Here is an 8,088-nt window from a genome sequence, read left to right on the forward strand (position 1 = left end):
GATCTCTGACTGCAGCTCAGAAGAAACAAAAGGGATACATAATGTAAAAATCTGGACCAATATTCTAACTCTGGGCAATTATCCTGCAAACCCTGCCAGGTGATGGGGTTAAATGTGGTCCTCATAACCCGCAGGTTTCTTTTTTGAAAAAGTAAGACCAAAGGAGCTAACGGAAGCCAATCTCCATGCACCCAAGTCTTAGCAAGCACAACTGTAGCTACCAGTTATCTAGGTGTGTCAGCAGCCTCAGGACTTTTGAGCTGTCCTTACCCTCTTGTTTCATTTTGATCTATGTCTTCTAATAACCCAGTTGTCTATTCTTGTCTTCAGGCCATCAAACTCCAAATGGTCATGCAAATGGAGCCTTGGATGATGGCTCCCTTTTACTGGGAACCCTTAGATAGGCCTCTGAGAGATCTGACTGCTGTTTTCCCCAAAACATGCCCCCTGTCATTATGAAGCAATTAAGATGAGTCATCATCCCTATCCTAATGACAGTTAGATGTACCTCTTCACATGAGGGATTGATGGCAGCAGCAGCCCATCTGGAGTAGCCACTTGTGGGGATGCCAGCTGCAGTGGGGGTGGCATGGCTGGAGCTGTGCACTCCAGAGAGCTGGTGGGAACAAGGAGCAGGCGGTAGACCTGCCCCATTCCAAGTTGGCAGTTGTGGGAGCCCTGCACTCCTGGGTTCAGCTGCAGCTGCCCAGCCACAGCTGTGCACCCAGGCATCCCTGCACTCTCAGGGGACTGGGAAGCCCCCTACCCCTAGAGGCTCAGAAGTGCCTGCTCCCACTGCCTGGCCTCTCCCAGCTCCAGGTGGATGCTCTGATTTCGGAGCAAAGTTGACGCCAAGCCTGGGCCCTGTCACTACCCAGCTGGATATGCATGTGCCCAAGGCAATGCTGACATGCCAGCCCCCTGCCCCCTCAGTCCCCTCTGGAATTTGGGTGCTGATGAGCACAAGAGGGAGGCTGAAGTGTAGGGTGGCTTGGCACAGGTCTGCGGGCATTCCTCGGCATGAAAAGCCTGGGCATCATGGACGACATGATTGATGGTGGCAGGAGGCAGACAGGCTCCTGGGTTGGAAGGGGCAGGTCCCCAGTGAAATCCCACCTTCAAGCCAGCGATGGCCTGAAGCATGGGGAGCAGGCTGTCAGTTCCAGGTGAAGTTAACAAACCAGAGTGAGAACTTATGGTACTTTTTCCAGACCCACCCATGTCCACTCATGAACCAATCAGCACTTCCTCCCTTCTAAACCCATAAAAATCCCAGACTTAGCCAGAGTCGAACAGACTTTGTGATGACCTGCCTGCAGAAAGGAGCCACCCATTTTGGGTCTCCTGAGAGCTGTTCTGTCACTTAGTGAAGCTCCTCTTCACCTTGCCCATCCTCCAGTTGTCTGTGTACCTCATTCTTCCTGAAAGCAAGATAAGAACTCAGGACCCGGCCGGGCGCAGTGGCTCACGCCTGTAATCTCAGCACTTTAGGAGGCCGAGGCGGGCGGATCAGGAGGTAAGGAGATCAGATCCAGACCATCCTGGCTGGCACGGTGAAACCCCGTCTCTACCAAAAATACCAAAGGTTTGCCGGGCGTGGTGGCGGGCGCCTGTGGTCCCAGCTGCTCGGGAGGCTGAGGCAAGAGAATGGCGTGACCCCTGGAGGCGGAGCTTGCAGTAAGCGGAGATCGCGCCACTGCACTCCAGCCGTCTCAAAAAAAAAAAAAAAAGAACTCAGGACCCACTAAATGGCAAGATTGAAAAGAGCTGTAACACAAACAGGATTGAAACACGCCCCCAGCCCTGCTCACCACATTTCAGGCAATGAGAAGGAGAGAAGAGCTGCGGCCCTTTAGGGAGTCCAGATCTAGGGGCTCCCGGAGCCAGGGCTGTGACAACCTCTTTGGAGCTCTGCAGTTCCTGTCATCTTCAAGCTTCTGGACACCACTGCATTCCCCTTGTCCAGATGCTGGTGCCCGCAGAGGAAGCCACACATGGTACATCTGGTCCAGCCACAGCCTCACACAGAGGTGGCACCTGTACCCGCACCTGTAGCTGCCCGCCCCACCACAGCAGCCAGCATGCCTGGCTGTGCAATGTGGCTGGACCCCGTGCTCACTCGCCTACATACCCCTAGCTGCTCTGCGCCTGGCTCGCCCTTGGCAAGTATGGGATCTGGGCCAATAGCGTTAGCCAAGCACAGCCTGCCAGCCTTCGGGCATTCCTGGGCGGAACAAGCCCAGTGGGCGCAAGATATACTCAGCAGAAGGTGCCGCCAGCCACAGAGGTTTCCAGCTGGTGAAGTGACATCCCAAGGATCCCATGACACTATCTTTGATTTACAATTTTAAGACAAAAGGTTTGAAAGATTTTTTAAAAAGGTTATGTCTTTTAAGAGTCAGGTGACCACGTGATTCCAAAATGCTGTTTCCTACACACGCTAGATGTCACTGCATGACATGCAGGGTTGGCTCTAACTTGATCTATTTCTTTACTCTCCTTATAGGCAAGATCAGTAAGAGTACAAAATAATCTCCAGGCACATTTCCTGACAGCGGCAGGTTTGCTTGTATCTGACCATTGTACTGATAAAAATGAATTCTTCTGAACTCTCACAGCAATTCTATACATTAACCTGCAAAGCAACATTATCATTTTTCTTTTTATCGACTCTTTCTTTTCCAAATTCTGAATATGTTTGCATTGATGAGTAAACAGATAGTCCCTAATCTAAAAGATGCTGGGAGAAACATGGCCAGGTGCACTGGCTCACGCCTCTAATCCCAGCACTTTGGGAGGCCTAGGTGGGCAGATCGCCTGAGGTCAGGAGTTCGAGACCAGCCTGGCCAACATGGTGAAACCCCGTCTCTACTAAAAATACAAAAATTAGCCGGGCGTGGTGGTGGTGGGCGCCTGTAATCCCAGCTATTCAGGAGGCTGAGGCAGGAGAATTGCTTGAACCCAGAAGGCAGAGGTTGCAGTGAGCCAAGATCGTGCCACTGCACTCCAGCCTGGGAGACAGAGCGAAACTCTGTCTAAAAAAAAAATAAATAAATAAGGGAGAAACGTAAAGAAAATAAAAATTAGCTAATGAACTTAATGTTTTCCAAATCCAATACATAATTATGGAATGCTTTCTGTGTGTCAAGCACCAATAAGCAGCAGGAGACATAAAATATGAAGGACACGTGAAGAACTGTGGGAACATAGAGAAGAGGCTCATAAAGGAATTAGGCAACAGACACCAGTCTCAAAAGAAACAGCTAATCTTCATTTGAAAAAACTTACATACTTGAGGTGGCTTATTATTTGTGCTTCCTTAGGCTCGAGCAACATTTATCAACTATATTTAGTGCTCTGTGAGATGTAAATAGGTGTTTAGCAGAAAAGAATTCCACAGTCAAATAAGTCTGAAAAAATTTTGTCTATTAAAAAGCCAACAGGCATAATTTAATTGCAGAATTTCTCAGAGTGTCTACTATTTGAATGCGAATTTCATCTCAAAGAGGAATGCAGTACCTATTATGTCTTAATGAGAGATACATATACATTCTTTTTTTTTTTTTTTTTTTTTTTTGAGACAGAGTCTTGCTCTGTCACCCAGGCTGGAGTGCAGTGGTGCAATCTGATTTCACCGCAACTTCTGCCTCTGGGGTTCAAGCGATTCCCCTGCCTCAGCCTCCCCAGTAGCTGGAACTACAGGTGTGCACCACCACACCCGGCTAATTTTTTTTTTTTTTTGTATTTTTAGTAGAGATGGGATTTCACTATGTTAGCCAGGCTGGTCTCGAACCACTGACCTCAGATGATCCAACCACCTTGGACTCCCAAAATTCTGGGATTATAGGCATGAGCCACTGTGCCCAGCCAAGATATACATTCTTAAGAAACAGTGGTTTCCCACCTAACAGGTTTAATGAAAAGCAGTAGAAGAAATGACAGTGGCTACTTGGAATATGAAGATTTAATATTTATGGCTGTTAATATTTTATAGATTAGAAAAAAATCTGCGATCTTATTTTTACCCAATTACTGGAAATTGATCTGAAAAAAACTATTTTACAGTCAGATATTTTTTAGTTTGATTTTTCCTTTTTGTAAGTAACTTTGATGTAATATCAAACAAATGTTCTATGCAGTGCAATTCAAAACTCACATCAATTATTTAGCTGAAACAAACAAAAAGAAACTTAGAAGAAATTTGATGTACACAGTAAATTTCAAGCTATGCTCCCAGATTTCCTAAGAGGTAAGTATTCATCTCCCTCTGCCATTAGGGATTCCTTAAAAAGAAAAGGTCCAGAAACCATTCTATTAGGATAAACCATGGTTTATATGAACTTGTTGAGCTAAAGAAAATGGAACAATGCTATGAAGAATATATTGCAATAACATTTATTAATGAGGCTTGGAGAAAGTCAAACCCTAAAATATAGTCTGAACACAGGCAAATGATCAATGCTGCATCTCTTCCTTCTTTGGTTCCACTCTGTCCTTCCCCACTCTTCATGCTGCTGCTAGAGACTGATTTGTTTGGACACCATCAACAGGGCTATAACCTTTGGTTTCCTGTCAGTTCAGCCAGTAGGAACTCTGCCTGCCAAGACACTAACAAACCCAAGAAGAGTGAGGTCTGGATATTTACTCTCCTGGTTCCTTTCCTGTAAGGTTACCTCAGGCTAACTTTTCCCTCAATGGAAGGTCATAACTCCTTTCAAGTGAGTGTTGACAAATGTGTATTACACAGAAAACAGCCATCACAAACAAGACACAAAACAAAAGTGTCATGGTCCCGTTTGCATTCCATGATTCCCTCCCCACTGTTCCAGAAACCATTGTTCTGTGTTTTGATATGATAGATTAGCAGTTTGCATTCTCTAGAATTTTATATCTACAAAACAAAATAGTATGTTCTCTTTTCTGTATGAATTTTTTCAATCAGCATTTTGAGATTCATCCAACATGTTGTTTGCATCAGTAGGTTCCTTTGGTTTTTGTTTGTTTTGTTTTTTTGAGTTTTTTTTTTGCATGCATGAAACAAAATGTATTTATACATTCATGTCTTTATTGCAATTATGGTTGTTTCCAGATTTGGGCTCCTGTGATGTAAGCTACTACTATTGTACTGGTATTCTTGGATACATTTTTCTGTGGACAAATATTTTTATTCTCTTGGGTAAATGCCAAGGAGTGAAACGAATTGGTCTTTTTATTTTGTTGTTGTTGTTATTTGCTTTTGTTGTTGTTGTTTGTTTGTTTGTTTTGAGACAGAGTCTCGTTCTGTTGCCCAGGCTGGGGTGTGCTTATAGTAGGTGAATGTCTAACATTTTAAGAAACTGCCAAACAGATTTCTAAAGGATTGTACCATTGTGTAGTCCTACCAATGATGTATGAGAATTCTAGTTGTTATACATCTTCACTAACACTTAGTATATTCTTTTTAGTTTTAGTCATTGTAATAAAAGGGGAAAAAAAGAAAGGAAAATTAATCAAGAAAAAGAAGTAAAATTGTGTCTATTTTCAGTAGGCAAGATTAACTAGTCTATGTAGTATTATCTCATTCTGATTTTAAATGCATTTTCCCAACTGAGATATTGTGAATCTTCTCCATTGTACTTACTGGTCATTTGTACATCTTTCTTAAGAAGTATCTATTCAAATAGTTTGTTCATTTTTATTAGGTCTCTGGTCTTCTTATAGACTCATAAGAGTATTATATATATTCTGGATATGTATATTTTCTCCTACTATGTGGCTTACCTCTCTTGTTTTGCTAAAGTTTTCTTTCAAAGTTCAAAGTTGTTAAATTTTGATGAAACCTAAGTTACCATTTTTTCTTGAATTACTTATACTTTCCTTTCATAGAAACCTTTGCCTACATTAAGGTCACAAAGGTTTCTCTTCTGTTTCTTTGTTGAAATATTATAATTTTACTTTTTTACTTTTGTATTAATAATCCATTTCTTGTTGTTTTTTAGCACAGTATGAGGTAAGCGTAAATGTTCACTTTTCCTCATATATCTATCTAGTCATCCTAGCAACATTTAAAAGAAATGTTCCTTTCCCCATTGGATTGTTTTGGGGTACTTATTGAAAATCAATTGGTCATATATGTATAAGTTTATTTCTAGACCCTCTATTCTATTATATTGACCTTTATGTCTATCCTTTTGTTGCCAAACCACATTTAAAATAGTGCATGTCCACTAAATTAATTTTCTCTCTAAATTGCCCTCAGTATTCTAGGTCATTTTGATTTCTACATACATTTTTTAGTCATCTGATAAATTTATACTTTTTTAAAGTCTGTGGAAAATTTGGATTGGAATTGTGTTGGGAAAAATACATACACACAATTGGGAAAAAATATAATTTTAACAACACTAAGAAAGGAAATGTGTAAATATGGCATATCTTTTTAGTTACATAGGCCTTTTAAATTTTTCTCGGTGATGTTCAGTAGTTGTAAGTGAAGAGGTCTTCTTCATTTTTTGCTAAAATTATTCCTAAGTGTTATTTGTTGCTATTATACAAAACTGTATTTGTTGTTTTTATATGAGCCTGCTATCCTCTGACCTTATAAAAAGCAGATGGTGGAGCCCATGCTTGTATAGCCCGTAGAACTGTAAGCCAATTATACCTCATTTTTAAATAAATTTCCTCGTCTCAGGTATTCCTCTATAGTTACGCAAAAATGAACTAATACAACAAACTACTATGTTTTTTTTTCTTGATGTGAAATCCAAGTTTGAATTATTGGGATAAACCCTACTTAGTCCTTATTTTCCTTTTCATACATTGTTGGCTTTGATTAGCTAATATTTTATTAAGGATTTTAATATCTATATTCATAAGAATATTCATCTATAATGATTTCATTTTTGTAGTATCTTTGTCAGGTTTTCTATTAAGATTATGCTGGCCTTATATAATACGTTGGAGAATGTTCCCTCTTTATTATTATTCTATTTTTCTGGAAAATGCTGTGTAAGATTGGTCTTATTTCCTCTTCAGATTGTGACAGAATTAACCAGTGAAATCATGTGAAAATTTCTGAGTAAGAAGGCTTTTTGATTTAAAACGAAATTATTTAAAATAAATGTTTATTTTTGTATTGTTTTTTGTTACATTTGTCAATAAATTTATCCATTTCATTTAAGTTGTAGAATTTTTGAAATAAAGGTTGTTGACAATATTCTATTATTTTCCATTAATATTTGTAAGTCCTTTCATTTCTAATATTAGCAATTTTTTCTTTCTCCCTCCTTTTCTCTCTCTCTGTGAAACTGATCATATTTGCTTGGTGCTTATCAATTTTGTTGATATCTTCAAAGAACCAGGTTTCTGCATTAATTTTTTCTATTGTTTGCCTGCTTTCTATTTCATTACTTTCTGCTCTCAGCTTTATTATTTCTGTCTTCTATTTACTTTGCTCTTTTTTTTCTTAGCTTCTTCTGGTGGTCCCTTAGCTCTTCATTTTAGGTCCTTCTTTTGTATCATTTAAAGCTTTAAGTGTTTTCCTAAACACCACTTTTGCTATGCCTCACACATTTTAATATATTGTTTTCACATTATCATTCAGTTTGAGCATTTAATTTTCTTTTTTTCCCTTTGACCCATGAATTATTTAGAAACTGTTTGTTAAATTTCTAAGTATTTGAGGTTTTCCTAGATGTTTTATTGTAAATGAATACTAATTTAACTATGTCATGATCAGACAATATACTCTATTTCAATACTTTTGGAATTAGTAAAACTAATTTTGGGACCCAACACATGTATTATATTGGTGAATGTGTCACACATGCTGAAAATGTATATTCTGCAATTGCTGAGGGCAGCATTCCATAAATATCAATTGTCAAGATTATTGCCACTTATTTTTTAGTTTTTCTAGCTCTATTCCTATCTGCACTTTCATGTGAACATTATTTCATTTTTCCTCTATTGTTTTTGTTATGCTCAAATTGTTTTCTATTCCCAGCAGTGTGGGACTTTGAAAGGAGATGTGGCTAGTTAATGCTGAGAGTTTATGTCTCAGCCTCTCTTGCTAGCTTCTTTAGTCTTTTATGTAGACCACTTGCACTT

This window comes from Hylobates moloch, unplaced genomic scaffold (assembly GCF_009828535.3).
Source record: "Hylobates moloch isolate HMO894 unplaced genomic scaffold, HMol_V3 SCAFFOLD_1, whole genome shotgun sequence".
In the NCBI taxonomy this organism is placed as follows: domain Eukaryota; kingdom Metazoa; phylum Chordata; class Mammalia; order Primates; family Hylobatidae; genus Hylobates; species Hylobates moloch.